At 44.7% G+C, this 17899-nt stretch overlaps 1 long non-coding RNA gene across 1 annotated transcript in view; it reads right to left on the reverse strand.

Annotated features, from left to right (window-relative positions):
* Nucleotides 1-8359: 8359 nt before the first annotated feature.
* The window catches only part of LOC128342783 (uncharacterized), a 51142-nt gene continuing 41602 nt past the window's right edge, over nucleotides 8360-17899 (reverse strand). Inside the window, exon 3 of the long non-coding RNA XR_008315172.1 lies at nucleotides 8360-8490. This is a non-coding gene — a long non-coding RNA (uncharacterized LOC128342783). The remainder of the gene's footprint in view (nucleotides 8491-17899) is intronic.

Genomic DNA, 17899 nt, shown 5'->3' on the forward strand with positions numbered 1-17899 from the left:
AGGGAAGGAACCTGAAACCTTCTGCTCTTCCCAGAGCGGCTCCATCCCCTAAAAGAGGAATATCTCACAATGCTCACACATCACGTCGCCCATTCAGATGCAACCAGGGCAGACCCTGCTTAGCTATGGGGACAAGTCATGCTTGCTACCACAAGACCAGCTCTCCTCTCCAGACCAGCTCTCCTCTCCCCCTCCTCTCCAAGGGGGATGTACCCTGCTGGTCATGCCGCCGATGAGTCCACACATTCCGCTAAATGTACTATAGGGCTCTACTGCAGGGCTGGGCAGGGCTAGGCTGGCCGTTATTAAAACCTCAAGGTGTTTAACACACAACAAGGACAGTATCTAACATCTATATGCATGAACAATTTGGTGGGAGGCAGGGGCGTAGCTAGGGGAGAGGGGGTCCGTGTTCATCCCTCTCTCTTGCGGCTCCCCAGAGTGAGGGAGATAATGAAGAAAATAGGGAGGGATGGAGCTGGAGGGCCCTCAGGAGCTTGCGGCCCGTGTTCTTTGAACCCTTTTGCTCAATTATAGCTATGCCCCTGGTGGGAGGACTGCACAAGAATGACATGCAAATATCCATCGTCTGTCACAGCTCTACCTGTATAGGGAACTGTACTGTCCCTGTTCCAAGTCCCTGTTTTTCTCCCCTGTTACTTGTGCTTTGGTATTCCCCAGAAGTAAAAACAGGGGCAAAATGGAGAGTGATTTATGACCACTCTCCATGTTGCCCCTATTTCTACCTTTTGGGAATGCCATGCAATTTCCTTTATTAGTGTGAGTCTCTAGTTGTCATTCTGCCATATTTATTTATCTCCCCCTCTCTGTAATACAAGTTACACTTCTAAGCAAGGAAGTAGTGGACGTGTTGTCTCTCGTGCAAATGCATATCAAGTCATGCGCGCAAGCAGGACGAGCCATTGCAGCACAAACCTGCCATTTTGCACGTTGCAGATGCTGAGGTATATTTAGAACTGTGATTGCCCGTTACCAGACAATTATTTTTTTTCTGGTATATCTTTAAGCAAAATAACAACTGCTGTTTGGGCTCTTTAATTGGTGGAGGACAGGCCATTACAGAGTAAACGAGGACAACATAGCACAGATGGTGTAGAGTCCTTAGCAGTGTCTCATTGTACATTTCTGGAGGGGGGGCGCTCAAGCAATAATTTTTGTTATGAGACCATAGGAGTTACAAATGTGTCACTATTGTCACCTATGAAATGTTGGCATGTGTGTGTGACATGTCCAACAAATCTATATACAAATGATTCAGCATTTTTCAGGAATGTGCATGACTGCATACCATACACAAAATGGCAGCCATGATGTAGTAAGGATGTCCTCCGAAAAAGATACGGAGGGCCCTTCTCTCCCCCCACCCCTGGCCATTAAGGTAGGGAGTGCCCCCTCTACTTGTAAAGGGAAATTCTTGCCAGATTCCTCTTTACAAGTATACACCCGAACCAGCCAGTGAACCGGTTCGGGCTAAACCAGAGCCAGACTGGGCCAGGTTGCTTCGAATCGTGTCCAGATTCAAAACAAACTGGCCAAACTGGTGGTTCACACATCCCTACTATGCAGAGTCTGGAGAAAACAAAAACACTTGACTGCTGATCTTGTTCCTCTTGGTTTTGTTTCTGGGTGTGGGCCACCATTGTCGCTTCTGTGTGGTTGTCTCCCTTTTGGTGCCGGCTTGGCTGACTAAGAGACTTGCCCCTTGGAATATGGAAGCCAGTTTTCCCTACCTTATATATGAAGCTGCCTTCTGCTGAGTCAGACGATTGGCCGCTTAGCCCGACATTGACTATTCTGACTGGGAATTGCTCTCCCGGGTTTCGAGCAGAAGCCTTCCTGACTAAATTATTTTAACTAGGATCATAGAATTTTAGAGTTGGAAGGGACGTTAGAGGTCTTGTAGTCGACTGCAAAAAACTGCTACAGCATCTCAACCAGATGCTAGAAAGTGGAGAGAGCCCACCACTGCACAAGGCAGACTCACAGTCAGGCAATTGCTCTTAATTATCAAGTCTAAATCTGCTTCCACACAACCTCTTCAACCCATTGGTTCTAATGCTGCTCTCAGGAGCAACAGAGCCCTCCTATTCTTCTATATGACAGCTCTTCAGAGTTTATTCCTACTCTCTGTTCCCTGTCCTTCAACCATTTACAAATCTGTGAATGAACCTGCCCCCTTATCCCATGACTTCTAAGTTCACTCAAGAGCATTTAAAGAAGGATTTTGTCAAAAGCTCTTTGAAAGTTCAAGTATACAGCAGCTGACTTCCAGACTGATGAAGCAGACTAGCAATTGGGCAACAAAGATGCACTGGTAGAAGAAGATGGCATAGCTGCTTAAGGCATGGGGATTTTCGGAATTGTGCTCTTGTGCAAATGTTCCCTGAAAAACATACAAGACATAATACAGGTTGTGCACTTTGTTGTGCTAGTGCAGCACTAGGCTGGAACATTTTATTGATTGATTGATTGATTGATTGATTATGTATATATCGCCTGATATTAGGGATGTGCGAATTGATTCGTGTACAAATCTATCTAGCTGATTCAGGTGATTTGGGGACAGAACAAATTGCCCCTGTGGTCCATTGGTTAGATTCAGGTCCAAATCGAATCGTGCCAGATTCGATTCAAATCATTTCGAATCACCAAAGAATCCAAACATTTGGAAAAGGTGACCGGACATTTTGCTTCATAACTCCACTTCTTCAAGGGTTAGAGCTTAGCTTTTTTTTTTTTTTTTTTTAATGAAAGCTGGGAATCCATGTTAGGGTTAGGATAGGGTGACTTCTAATCCCCATTATTTCCTATGGTGAAAATATACAAAATCAGTAAAAACTAAAATAAATAAATAAAAATAAACCAAGTGCCCCACTGCCTTGAAACCTGGTTGGTAGATGGCACCCATAGGAACCTACCCACCAACCAAATTTGGTACCCCAAGGACTCTTATAAGTGGTCCAAACTGATACAAATCCGAATCAAATTGAATCAAATCCAAATGGAATCTGGGTTGATTGGGGGGACAGGACAGATTTGGTTACAAAACCAATCAGGGGCAATTTGATTTGGGCACAAATCAAATTGAAAAAAAGTTGATTCATGAACATCCCTACCTGATATGTGTATCTCTAGGCAGTGTACACAATCTAAAACACAATATAAAACAGAGTAAAAACAATTACATCACTTTCACTGAACAAAAGTTAACAATTCCAGAAGGAAATAAACAATTCAAGAGAGAAAACAAGTGTATCTCGAGCATCTTCCTAAAAGAAATCAGAGATGAAGATACTCTTATTTTGACAGCGAGCATATTCCAAAGCCAGGGTCGTAGCTAGGGCAGAGGGGGCCCATGTTCGCCCCGCTCCCTGGTGGCCCCTTGGAGTGAGGAAGACAATGAAGAAAATATTGAGGGGTGGAGCTGGGGGCCTGGGTTCTTTCAACCCATCCACTCAATTATAGCTACACCCCTTTCCAAATCCCTAGGGCAGCTACAGAGAAGGCCCAGTCCTGAGTCGCCATCAAAGGAGCTGGTGTCAACTGTAACCCAAACTCCACAAATGATTTTAATAAATGACAGGGTTCATGACAAACAAACAACAAACAAACAACAAATATTTATATACCGCTTTTCAACAAAAGTCCCCAAAGCTGTTTACACCGAGAAAACAATAATAAAGTAACAAGATAGATCCCTATGCCCAAAGGGCGAACAGTCTACAAAGAAACATAAGACAGACCCCAGCAACAGCCACTGGAGGGAAGCTGTGCTGGGGTTGGATAGGGCCAGTTGCTCCCCACCTGATAAACAGAAGAGTATCACCACTTTAAAAAGGTGCCTCTTTGCTCAGTTAGCAAGGTTGCCAAAGAAGGCGCTCTCTTAACTACCCTGGATCCAAGCCATTGAGGGCTTTATAGGTAATAACCAGCAGTTTGTATTTTATTCTGAAATACAACAGCAGCCAGTGCAGTTCTTTTAAAATCCGTGTCATATGGTCCCTTGGAGTTGTCCCAGAGACCAGTCTGGCTGCCACATTCTGTTCCAATTGTAGTTTCCCATACAAAGGCAGTCCTGCATAGAGTGCATTACAGTAGTCAAGCCTGGAGCTTACCAGCACATGCGCCACTGTTTTAAAGTCATTTATCTTAACATGAGCTCCAGACCGATCACAACTAGTTGGCACAACAGCCTTGCACTGGTGCAACATGTTTGCATGAGTGTTTCGTTAGCCTGGATATGAGCCAATCACCTCTATGCACACGCCTAATGACACTCTCAGAGAACTGTAGAAGTCTAGTGAGGTTACTGATTTGCAGTTCTCGGTGGGGTCTGGCTTCTCACAGCATGCTCCGTGCGGGTGCGTGCATAGCAAGAGTCTCAGATTCCCAGTAAACTATTCAATTGATTGTGAGAACCCACCCAGAAGTACAATTGCAGTTTTTTTTTTAAAAAAAAGTTTAGTGAGGCAAGGCTGGAGCATATTGGCACATTGGCTGTTCAGTCTACACAGCAACAATATCATCGCTAAAAATCACGGCTCTTCATCAGAAAGATAGGATCAGGACAGCAAACACCTCCCGATCTTGTTTCATCTTTTTTCAAAAGTTTTCACAGGCTCCTCTCCTTTGCCAGTGTAACTTGTCACCTCTTCTCATCAAGGACAGAAACTGCTACAACCACCGGGGCAATTAATTGCTGGTATACTAATTTTTGTTCCAGCCTATTTGGTAAATATGTGTATGTGCAGCATCATTAAAAACATTTAATTATTTACTCAGGAGACCAGAACATCTGCTCAGCCAGGTATATATATTTGGAGGGAGCGTTTAGAAATGTGCGCTGCTGTTAGATCTAGTTCCACTTAAATACATTTTCCTAAAATGCACACCCTTTTTAAAATGAAAAAAAAATCTATTACCTTCAGAGCTGTTCTTTCCCATCTTGTAAATATAGATGAGGATCATATGCTTTGCATATTTAAACAGCGCCTTTAAGATCTGAATGATGTGGTGGTTCTTCTCCCAATCACCCTAGCCGAGAACTTCAGTGACTGCGCAAGTATGAATTCTCTTTCATGATTGCACAAGTCTGAGTGGCTTTTTAAAAAGAAAATATGCATTAATAACTTTTCCAAAAGTAATATCTCAAAGTGATATACAGCACACAAATATCACAAAATTATGATGGAAAATATAAACATCTGCTGCTGACAAACTGAATAAGAACACTGGCCCATCCGGTTAAGTATTATCCACTCTGACTGGCAGCAGCTCCTCAGGTTGTTAGACAGGGTTCTTTCCCATCACCTGCTACTTGATCTTTTAGCTGAAGATGCCAGAGATTGCTCCTGAAACCTCCTGCTTGCACTGTACCACTGAACTATCATACCTCCCTAGCAGGGCAGAACATGTGAGTACATCTGAAGCTGCCTTCCAGTCAGTCAGAACAGTGGTCCATCTTGCTCAGTATTGTCCACACTGACTGGCAGCAGATCTCCAGAGATTTAAGTAAAGTTATTTTCCAGCCCTCTCTGGAGATCTCATGATTTAACTTGGGGCCATTTTTTTGGAGCTAGGACCCTGGCAGCATCAGCTCTCAGCTGCAATGTCTCATAGTGACCACCGGAGGGAGGGGGTTAGGATCATGGATAAAAGGGCTGGACCCCTCCCCTCTTTGTTCTTCTTCTTCCAGTGTTAGTCTCCATTTGGTCTCTCCAGAGGTGGCTGTTTGTTTTGGTCTCTCTTTTCAGCCATGAGCGACAGCTGAAATAAGGCTGCAGGCCTTTTCGTGGCCGTTTGTAACCTTTTCTTTCAATACATCCTTGTAGTTCTTCAATACTAAAGAACTGTCTCCAGACCTCTTACTTTGCTGCTTTCTCACCAAACTGTTTTTGCTTTGCTGTCTGGGGACTGAACTGCCATTCTTCCCCTACACGTTTGCCTGCCAGAGCATGTACTTTCCCACTGAGCCATAGTCCCTCTCTTCAGCCTTTGCCACAGTGATGCCCCTTTCTTACTGACATTATATAGGAACACATGAAATGCTTTATACGGAGGCCCAGTCCATTTGCTCTAACTTGCAACACTTCTCCAGGGTCCCAAGGAAAGCTCTTTCTTGTCACCTGCTCTGTTTTAGCTGGAGAAGCAGAGATTGAATCTGAGACCTTCTGCATGCAAAGGATGTGCTCTCCCTCTGAGCTGTGGCTTCTCCCCCAAATTGATAACAATGCGATACTGATAACAATTTAAAAAGCCTGAATACTAATTGTCAATGCAGCAGTAACAGTAAGTAAAAGTCAATTAAAAGCATTGATAATTTCAAAGCAAACTGGGGGATGTAGGAACTGAAGTGCGCAGCCGGGCTTTGCTAGGGAGGCCATTTTATAAAGTCCTTTCTCTAAAATAAGCCTCCCGCCAACTGAAAGGGCTTAGATCTGCTCTCTGTGCCTATAGAAAGGAGAGGGGGGTCATTCTGGGAGAGTGGGTGCAGTTCTGAAAAGGCTGACATTTGAGGGACTGCAGTGCAGAGTTACGTGCGTCAGTCATATTGATTTCGTTCTGTTACGGTATGGTGCAGGTTGGTGGAAAGTGCTTTAGAAAAGATTTATCATATAAAGGACACTGAACACGCTCATGGGGACTGGGTGAGGGCGAACAAGAACAAGTATGGAAAGCACTTTGTCTACTAAGAAGTGATTCCTAAATTAGAAGTACGCTATGTTGATATATTATTTCTGACGTAAGAGCCGAGGGTCTTTTTAAGACTCCGAGAAGCCCGGGAATGTTAATTTGAGCCCTCAACACTTTTCTCTGGCTGACATACTGTGCAACATAATGCATGTAGTGGAACAAAACGTGCACACAGTTGTATAAGAGCACTGTTGTGCAAGCACAAAAATTATGCAAATGGAGTTACACATCAGTGCAGCCGTTTTATGTAATAATGGCTGCATTGCCACACAACTCCATTTGCACCATTTTGGCTAGCCATAGCATGCTCTGCTGTTGCTTGAAGGAGTAGGAATGTGGTGTCAGGGCAGAGGAGGTGGGAAGGTAAGGGTGATGTGGTGTGTTGTCATCAGAGTGTAGCCGAAGGCATTCTGGCTGGGTGGCCATGGAGTCTGGGTTGGAGGCTAGAGCACCAGCAGGCATGGTCCACTCAGGGAACAGACGTTTATAGGTGGTGTGCAGGTAGCGATGGTCAGCATGGTCATGGAGGACAAGTCATAGGAACATAGGAAGCTGCCATATACTGAGTCAGACCATTGGTCTATCTAGCTCTTAGGAGCCCCTGGTGGCGCAGTGGTAAAACTGCTGCCCTGTAACCAGAAGGTTACAAGTTCGATCCTGACCAGGGGCTCAAGGTTGACTCAGCCTTCCATCCTTCCGAGGTCGGTAAAATGAGTACCCAGAATGTTGGGGGCAATATGCTAAATCATTGTAAACCGCTTAGAGAGCTCCGGCTATAAAGCGGTATATAAATGTAAGTGCTATTGCTATTGCTAGCTCAGTATTGTCTTCACAGACTAGCAGCGGCTTCTCCAAGGTTGCAGGCAGGAATCTCCCTCAGCCCTATCTTGGAGAAGCCAGGGAGAGAACTTGAAACCTTCTGCTCTTCCCAGGGCGGTTCCATCCCCTAAGGGAAATACCTTACAGTGCTCACACTTCTCATCTCCCATTCAAATGCAGCCAGGGCAGACCCTGCTTAGCTCAGGGGACAAGTCATGCTTGCTACCACAAGACCAGCTCTCCTCTCCTAAAGTCTATCAATGGATACTAGTCTTGATGGCTATAGGCTACTTCCAGGTTCAGTGGCAAGATGCCTCCGAATGCCAGTTGCAAGGGAGTAATGGCAGGAGTGGGGCTCTACCTTCATCTCCTGCTTGTGGGCTTCCCCAAAGCATCTGGTGGGCTACTGAGGGAAACAAGATGTTGGATTACATATGCCTTGGGCATGATCCAACAAGGCCCTTCTTATGTTCTTACTGTGTGCGGTATGGGTTCTCACAACCAAGGGACCTTGGTTGGAGCATGTGGCCGAACAACTGTGCATGGGTTTTCACAATCACATGAATGTTGGTCAACACCATGTCTGTCTGTCAGTGTGTCTGTCTACTTACCTAAACCTACGTGAAATGCAGATTTTGAGTTCTAAAATAAGGTGATGTAAAAGAAAACCACGCAGTTGCCAAGCTGTTTCCAAGAACTGGGCCATACCAGTAGGAAGTTGGCAAACATTTCTGCTCTTGTTTAGCAGGGATGACACATTGATCAGAAAAGTGAGTCTGAAGCAAGAAAAATAGTCCAGCAAAATCAACTTGAGCAAAATATATTTGGGGAATAACAGTTTATCCTGCTGCTTCACTTGCAGTCTCCTTCGAGTGGCATGATCCAACCAAATGAAATCCGCATCATTCCCTGGCGTCAAAATGATGAAGTGGCTGGCCATTTGTTTCTTGGAGTTGCCTGAGAGAAAATGGAGAAAAAGAGATGTGGAAATGGTAAAAGACTTGGCCATGGGTTTGGGGAGCACTGCTTTTCTTTTCTTATTGTGTGCAGCCATTGCGAAGCAGAAATCAAGTCCAGAAATGGCTTCAATTAAAATGATAAAAATAATGAACTTAAAGCACTTTCAGTGCCCAAAACAGCTTGCACCTTATTTAGGGTTAGGTATGTGCTTTAGAGGGCATGGATTCCCATCAGGGGTAGATCCAGATGTTCTCACGTTCCCCAACATTCTGCCTAAAACTACCGCAGCCAGGGGCGGCTCTTCCACGAGTCAGGATGAGGCAATGTGGGTAGGTGCACAGGAGGCAGCAAGTGCCAGACCTGCACCACCAGCGGCACCACCCTGCGATCCATTACCACAATTTCTTGCCCTGCTGGGGCACACTTTTCATTGACAGAGAGTATCATATTGTCCACTTAAGGCAGCTAAATGTCTTGGACCACCTTTGACCTCATTTGAGTGTAGCATTAGGGTTATTTAAAAAATAATGTTGGTTTGTGAAGATTAATTCTGTTGAGTGAACTACTATCCCAGCTGTACTCCTGATCAAGTCCACTATCAGCACCCTTCAATTTTGTGCTGTCATGAACAGCTGAGGATATGAGAAGTGTTCAAGGAAAAAAATAGACACTTATCCTGAAGTTGGAGATGTTGGGAGTTGTGTCTTCTTCTTCTTCTTCTTCTTCTTCTTCTTCTTCTTCTTCTTCTTCTTCTTCTTCTTCTTCTTCTTCTTCTTCTTCTTCTTCTTCTTCTCCTCCTCCTCCTCCTCCTCCTCCTCCTTCTCCTCCTCCTCCTCCTCCTCCTCCTCCTCCTCCTCCTCCTCCTCCTGTGGCTCACCCCTATTTTTCCTCCTCCTTCCACTACCACCACAACCACCACCACCACTACTACTATTTATATACTGTTTTTCAACAAAAATAAATACAAATCACAAAGCAGTTTACATAGAAAAAGAATTACACAGAGAAGATGGTTACACAGAGATGATTGTGAGCCCTGTCCCCAAAAGGCTCACAATCTAAAAAAAGAAACATTACGGTAGATCCCAAGAACCACCATGGCAGAGATGCTGTGCTGGGGCTGAATAGGGGCAGTTGCTCTCCTCCTGCTTACTATAAAAAGACTCATCACTTTGAGAATCCTCTCAGGATCCAACAAGAGCTGGGGACCCAAGATTGAGACCCCCCTGCCTTAGAGCAAACAATGAAATAAAAACTATTTGCAGAGAACAGGGCAGCCATTTTATTGTAGCTGTGGACACTGTCCAGTTGATAAGCCATGTGGACTGGACATACTGAAAGAGCAGGTCTTCAAGTTCCCTGTGCATGCCCTTAGAATGGTGCATTCCCATGATGTAGTTCTCCCATCACTGAGCTCGATACATGGGGCGCCTTTCCACAGGCAATTATGGGTAATCATCAGCTGAAGAGTGACCTTGCTTGATGAAATCCATGGCACAGTTTCTGCAGAAGCTGGTGACAACACGCTGCTTTTAACAACAATCAGCAAAAATCAATTTCAGAAACATCATGCTCTGGCGGGTTATTTAAGGCCCATTATTTAAAGCTGTCTTGGCAAATCTAGAGGAAAGGGGGCGGGGGACGACGACAATGTGAGTCTTTTTAGAACATTTCAATGGAATTTCTCTAATGAGATTTACTTTTACTTCAATTACGCTTTTGTTCTGTTACCTCAACTTGGGGTAACTTCAAGAGCTGAACAGAAATTGCTTCTTTGTATTCCAAGAACACATGTACGTCATGGAGTGTATGTTAGAAACTGATTATTTATTTATTTTTATTTCTGGCCCTCCTATGTATGATGAGCATCTGAGACTGCCTTGAAACAGTTTACCTTGATTTATCTTGCTCAGTATTGTGAACACACTGACTTAGGGCTTCAGACGGGGTCTTTCCCAGCCCCTGACCTGGAGATGGCAGGACAGAATCGTGCAAAGTAAGTGCTCCTGTGACCCCCTCCTTCTCTTAGCTCCCCTTCTGCCATTACATTAGACATATAGGAGTTCCTGGAATATGTGTGTGTGTGTTGTGTGTGTGTGTGTGTGTGTGTGTGCGCGCACACATGTCCCCTGCAGTCCAGAAATGTAAACAATTGCCATTGGTATCCCTAGCTAGCAGCTTTCAGGACAAGGGTGACCTGGGAGAGAAGAAAAAGGGACCCACCCTTCTCAGCCAGATGATTCTTCTCCATGAAGAATCTCATTGAAGAAGGCTCATTGGAGGAGAACAAGACTGTGCTCACTCATCTGGGATCCTCCTTCTACAGCATCTCTAGATAGCTCAGCACTTAAAATGCATACTATTCCCAGTAATCCACCACGACATTTAAGCACACTGGCATTGTTGTGTGTAGGAGGTGTTCAAACATTACACTCCCACATGGATGACTGAGGTCATTCGAATCTTGGCAAGCATGCTGGGTTTGGTGCAATGTCAGGCACATCTTTGCTTTCTCACTTCCATGCATATGGGGCAGACTGGGGGGTGGGATGTATTGTCCAATCTGACCTACTATTTATGTGTTATCATGCCAAACTGGGAATGGGGAAAGCATGGGCATCTCCAGGGATTTTTTAAAAAATCTTATTTTTACAGGATGAATATATACATACAAATACTAATAAAATGACTTTCAGTTTGCAATCATATTAACAGCTCACATCACTCTTCCTGGCTCATTGAAGTCCCATGACCTGTGCTGTCCAATGGGAGAGTTTTCCTGCATTTTCCAGGGCATTAATACATTTTTCTGGGGGTTGGGATATTTTTGGTAGTTTGGGCGAGGTCTGGAACCCACCTGCAAAAATGGCATGCTTCTATCTTCTGTGGTTTGGTCTGGGAGTTTCATGTCAGCTATTTGGAAGCTCAAGCAACTTTATATTATAGATATACATAACCATGGTATCCTTCTGGACCACTTGAGGGAGGTGGGATTGGGTGGCACTGTTTTATGGTGGTTCTGTTCTCTGGTAGATTCCAGATGGTGTCACTTGGAGAGTGTTGTTCTGCTAAGCGAGAACTCAAGTGTTGAGTTCTATAAGACTCCATACTGTCTCCAATGCTCTTTAGCAGCCACATGGAACTGCTGGGAGAGATCATCAGGAGATTTGGTGTAGGGTGTTATCAATATGCTTATGACACCCAGATCTACTTCTCCATACTAGGAATCATTGGGGGGGGGGAGTTAAAATAAAAATGCTAATATTATAATGCCCTTATACAAATCTATGGTGCGGCCACATCTGGAGTACTGTGTACAGCTTTGGTCACCGTATCTTAAGAAGGGCATTGTAGAACTGGAAAATGTGCAGAAGAGGGCAATCAAAATGATCTGGGGCCTGCAGCACCTTCCTTATGAGGCTAGGCTACAGCATCTGGGGCTCTTTACCTTGAAAAAGAGGCGACTAAGGGGAGACATGATCGAAGTGTATAACATTATGCATGGAATTGAGAGGGTAGACAGAGATATATTTTTCTCCCTCTATCACAACACCAGAACCAGGGGTCACCCCATGAACCTGAAGGTTGGGAAATTTAGGACCAACAAGAGGAAGTACTTTTTCACACAGTGCATAATTAATCTATGGAATTGCTTGCCATGAGATGTGATGATGGCCACCAGCTTGGATGGCTTTAAAAGGAGCTTAGACAGATTCATGGAGGACAGGTCTATCAATGGTTACTAGTTGGATGGCTGTGGGCCATATCCAGCCTCAGAGGCACAATGCCTCTCAATACCAGTTGCAGGGGAGCAACAGCAGGGGAGAGGGCGTGCACATAACTCTTGCCTGTGGGCTCCCCAGAGGCATCTGGTGGGCTACTGTGTGAAACAGGATGCTGGACTAGATGGGCCTTGTACCAGATCCAGCAGGGCTGTTCTTATGTTGACCTCATCGGGAAATGGCATATCTTCCCTAAATGCCTGCCTGAAGCCAGTAATGGACTGGAGGAGGGATAACAAACTGAAGCTGAATCCAAATAAGACAGAGATATTGATCGTGGGGGGGGGGGAGGGGGCAGGACCAGAGAGATGGTTTAGATCTGCCTTTTCTGAATGGGGTTACACTCTCCCTGAAAGATCGGGTCCATAGCTTGGGAGTGCTCCTGGACACAAAGCTCTCCCTGGTTTCTCAGGTGGAGGCAGTGGCCAGGAACACTTTTTATCCATTTTGGCTGATACTTCATCTATGTCCATATCTAGAGGTGAATGACCTTAAAACAGTGGTACATTTGCTGGTAACCTCCAGGCTTGACTACTGTAATGCACGCTACATGGGGCTGCCTTTGTACGTAGTCTGGAAACTACAATTGGTACAGAATGTGGCAGCCAGATTGGTCTCTGGGACAACACCAGATTGGTCTCTGGGACCAGTCCTGTCCCGTCCTGTGTAATCTTCTCAGGTTGCCCTTCTTTCGGTCGCTGGTCTCAGAGGTCCATAGTACTAGGGCCCATGGAAAGGCTTTCTCTGTTGCTACCCCTTCACTTTGGAATTCTCTCCCCCCACCCCAGATTTGGTCTGCCTCCTCCCTTTCAACTTTCAAAACCTTATTGAAGACATTTCTTTTCCACCAGGTGTTTGCCCTTTAATTTTTTAAAATTTATTTTTGGGTTTATTTATTCCCCCCCTTCTTAAATCTCAGATGCTGTTCCTGTTTGTACACCACCCTGAGTCTGTGGATTGGGTGGTATATTAAATCTCTTAACAAACAAACAAACAAACAAACAAACACAAAGGGACCACATAAAACTGGTTTTGAGGGAACGGCACTGGCTGCTGATACGTTTCCAGGTGAAATACAAAGCCCTCAATGGCTCGGTTCCAGGCTATTTAAGAGAGTATCTCCTTTGTCATAAACCCTGCCGCCTGTTATGATCTTCTGGAGAGGTCTGGCTACGGATGCCACCAGCTCGTTTGGTGGTGACCCAGGACCGGGCTTTCTCTGTGGCTGCCCCAGGGCTTTGGAATATGCTCCCTGCTGAAATAGGAGCATCTCCTTCTCTGTTTGTTTTCAGGAAGACCCTCAAGACTCTCCTGTTTTCTCGGGCTTTTAATTAGAATTAGTTTTAATAATTTTAATAATTTGTTTTAATATCTGTTTTATGCTATTTTTTAAATTGTGCCATGTATTTTAATCAGTGCTGACTTTTAAATATTTTAAATTTTGTGCAATGCCTAAAGATCTACATATCAGGTGGTATAAAAATATAAATAGATAGATAGATAGATAGATAGATAGATAGATAGAAAGAAAGAATATGTAAGTAGGACTCTAAATGCAGGCTGTAAATCCAGTGTGGGAAGCTGCTCCCCCTTGCACCCTGCCACAGAAACCCATGTGGGAAAGGTCTTGAGAGAACCCTGAACAACGTACGGCCCACCAGACTATACATTAGCCATGTATTGCTGTCTTCTAGTTATGAGCTAATTCTCCAGTTTTGGGCAGTCCCAAGTGGAAGCAACCCAAGAGAGAGAACTTACTCCTGGTGTACTCCCATACATAGCTGGCTGGTTTATTTTATTTTATTGTTAGATTTTTATACTGCCTTTCATCAAAGCAATCTCAAATCAGTTGAGATTGACTGTTCACTGTGTGTCAAAGATTCAACAGTTTCCCCAGATTCATCTTGAAATATCCACTCCCTCCACATTGGCTGACATCAAGACTAAATTACTCCTGAGTAGTCCTATTAAAATTAAGATGTCCTTTAGAGTAACTTGTGAGTTGTACTGTTGAGTAATTTAGTTTGCATGTCTGTCACAGTTTATAATTATTTCAACCTCTATAATATCCCAATTTAAATCATCTATTTTTTCTATACTAAAAAAACCAAGAGAAACCCAAATGCTTTCGCCTTTTTTTCCAGGGAGGTGCACCTACATCTTGACATTTTGATTTCCTTTTCTGTACCTTTCCCAGCTCAATGGCATCCTTTTTTGAGATGGGATGGCCAGAGCTGCAGACAGTTATTTTAAATGCAGCAGAATTCAAGATGTGTTTTGAAATACAGCCACTTTCAGCAAAAATAAAAAATAATGTTTAGCATTCATCGTGGATTATGCATGCTAACTAAATAGAGGCACAATTTACTCCATCTGCAATTACTGAAAGGGGACTTTCTGATCATGGAATATTCTTTTCCTCATTCTCTGCCAGAGACAAGTACAAGTTAAAAATAATTAAGAAGGCTGAAAGGCATCTCTGGGAGCCTGGAATGAATCACACCATTTCAAAGAGCTCTCTGCATTCGTCCTTTGCTTTCAAATGCTCTTATTTACATATAGCCTAGTTTTAGAGCGGAGACCTTTTAAGAACATCAATAGGTCAATAAATCTATGCCTTTAATAGGGATGTACTTTTGTCCACTCTTTATAGGGGAGGTGTTTCATTATACACTGCCCAGGATTTGCTATAAACCGCTGTACACAGTGTTTACACCACATTGATTGGCTCGCCTGAAACGTTTGATGATCAGGACACGCACAAGAGATTTCACCCCCCACCCCCGGTTTGCAAGGTCAATAGCTGGCCTGCTTTACTTCGTTGATACAAATGACTGCTTTTGCCTCTTTGTCCTGTGACCTAGTGTCACGCCAAACATTTTCCAGAATAGGGCCTCCCAACACTAGCACAGAATGGGACAAAGCAGGAGACAAGAGATTTGCATAGCCCTGTGCTCTGAGCTCCTTTGCTTCTGGGGAGCACCTTGAAAGTTCCCACCTGCCTGGTCCATCTTTCCGTCACTGCTGTAGAAAGATGTCTAAGGAGATGAGGAGTTTCTCAATGGCAACAGTCCGCCTCATGCAGTGGTGGGCTCTCCTTCCCTGGAAGTTCTCAAACAGAGGATGAATGGCCATCTGTTAGGGACGCTCTAGCAGATTCCTGCCAAAGTCCCTTCCAGCTCTAAAACTCTATGATTCACTATGTTTACCCCGATTCCTGTGGAGGTTCCACACATACCTAGCCTTTGACTTTTTATCATGTTCTTTAATTAGTGGCTGGATTCAAACAAAACACAACTGGAGTTAAACGGGGCAGAAGTCCAATTGGAACTCCATTAAGTCCAAATCTGTGCAACCTGAAGTTTGCCTTGTCAACCTCCAATTTGAACCTTCGGTTTGCACAAAGTTCTGCCGCCAAGACCTCCAGTTTGTCCACCAAAGCTTTGTGTCTAATCTGGGATGCCACCATAACAGCGGTTTTGTGCCGGTTTCAATCCATGGCAGCACAAACCCACTTGGGAATGCAGCTGCTTCACTGCTGCGGCACTGCTTGCTGGCTGCCCTGCCCTGCCCCTCTTGTCACCTATCCAGCTATGGAGTTGCCCACTAACAGGGACACTGCCATGTCCCATCCCAAGCTTGTCAGGCTGTCAAGTGGCACAGTCACACCAAGGCATGTCCTCTTCCTACTCCATCCCTTGCTCCTCCCCCCACCTGGAAAGCAGGAGGTTAAAGGGATGGGATGACAGGATGGGCACTAAGAGCTTTGCTCCCCAATGATGAAGGGACAATGATATAAGTTCACAAGCACAAACACTCCACGTGATAACATACGCAGGGCACCCCATCATAGCACTGGGAGGGGGGGAAATGGCTGGGGGGGGGGAGGTGCTTGGAGTTGGATTTAAAAGGCAGCCCCAACTAGGGATGACTGAGCAGCCACATTCTATTTTATTCTATTCTCTGGTAGCATATGAGGGTGGATTCATGGTTTGTTGTTGAAAATCTCATATGCTACCAGAGAATCTACACTCAGAACACCCCAGAAACAACAGAACCCAGCAACCCATGGGGGTGGTTGGCACCCTATGTGCACTACACCACAACTTGATCTGGGCCACCCTGGTGCCCCCCAAGTGAAATTATGGGGCTGCTGAAACCTCCATTATTCCCTATGGGAAAAAATATTAAAGATGCGTAAACTTAAACAAATCACAACTAATCAGCCCTTTGCCCAATTCCTTTGGAATCTGGTTTGTGGCAGCCTGGCAGGCACCCATTGGGGCACTACCACCCAACCTGCTCTTCTGCCCCTGAATCCATGCCCAGGCTGGAATGCAGTAGCCATAGCAGGCTGGCAGGCTGGGCTCAGGCTGGCAACAAGGCAGGCATAGGCAATGGCATGGCATCATGGCAACTCGAGGCATGCAATGCTGCAAACTACCCCCCCCCATGAGGCAGAAAGGTAGAATGGCAACTGAGTAACTAACTTGTTGAATGAATTGAAAACCCCTCATTGAACTCCCCCCACCCTTGCCCCTTCTTCGACCCTTCCCCTGGCCAATGTGGGGTCAGTAAAGAGTGGCAAGAGGCCAAAGAGCCAATGGGGAAGAAGGAGGGAATTGTCAGCAGGTCAGCCCATGCTTTAGGTCACCGATTGGAAGGCTGGAAGGGCAGGGGACAAACTGGGACAAACTTCTCAACAACACAACATAAAAGATTACTAGATAGAATACAACGGTATGTTTAATTGTAAGAGACACTAGTAACAGATTGGGAATCACATGGTGTGAGTCTTGGATCCTGAGAATTTGTGCGCTCATGTCTCTTTGGTTAAAGAAAGGAATACCCCAGCCCTAAGCAAACTGGCAAGATTCAGATTCAGTATTAGAAGAATGTACTATTCATTTTGTTGCTTTGATTTGGTGGGTGGGATCACCCAATTTAATTTTGGTGATCAGTACCAAATATTTGATTCACAAATATTTGCCCAGAGGACATAATGGGGATAATATCTAAAATGCCTATATTGTCTTCATTCCCCCCACCTCCCAAAATAGGATGATCCTAACTAGAGTTGTAGTCACTTAAGTGGGCATGAATCCTATAAAATTTCAAGCAACTAGGTTCAGTGGTTTCCTAGAAAATAAACTTTACAGAAGGGGAAAGGTGTCTGCATGGCCTTTTCTATTTCAATCGCTCCAAATCAATTTGGAATTTGTTGATTTGATTTGGAGAGAATTGGAGGTCTAGCTATTTGATTTGGATTTTGCTATTTGATAATAGATTCATCCTGAATTTCAACCAAATCAAATACTATTCTGATGCTTCACATCGTCCTGGAATGCATAGTAGAAGCCGCTGTGATTGGCAGGTACTGTGTGAATCGTCTGGGTTTTTCAGAATTAGTATAGGTATTAGGAACTTAGCCTTCTGTGCTAAGCTGGGTCATGTACCTTTTGCTTTCCGCGTGTCAACCTCCATCTTGAGTCACTCCAAGCCAGGATCTGAGTTGGAGAGCACAGACTGGATTCTGGTGCAATCACTCTCAGCCCTGGCCCAGCAACCCCCAAATTAATCCCATGTCCTGGCTGGAGCAGGTGAGTGCTGGTGCTTAACTCAGG

The sequence above is a fragment of the Hemicordylus capensis genome, chromosome 2 (genome assembly GCF_027244095.1).
Source record: "Hemicordylus capensis ecotype Gifberg chromosome 2, rHemCap1.1.pri, whole genome shotgun sequence".
Taxonomy (NCBI): Eukaryota; Metazoa; Chordata; class Lepidosauria; order Squamata; family Cordylidae; genus Hemicordylus; species Hemicordylus capensis.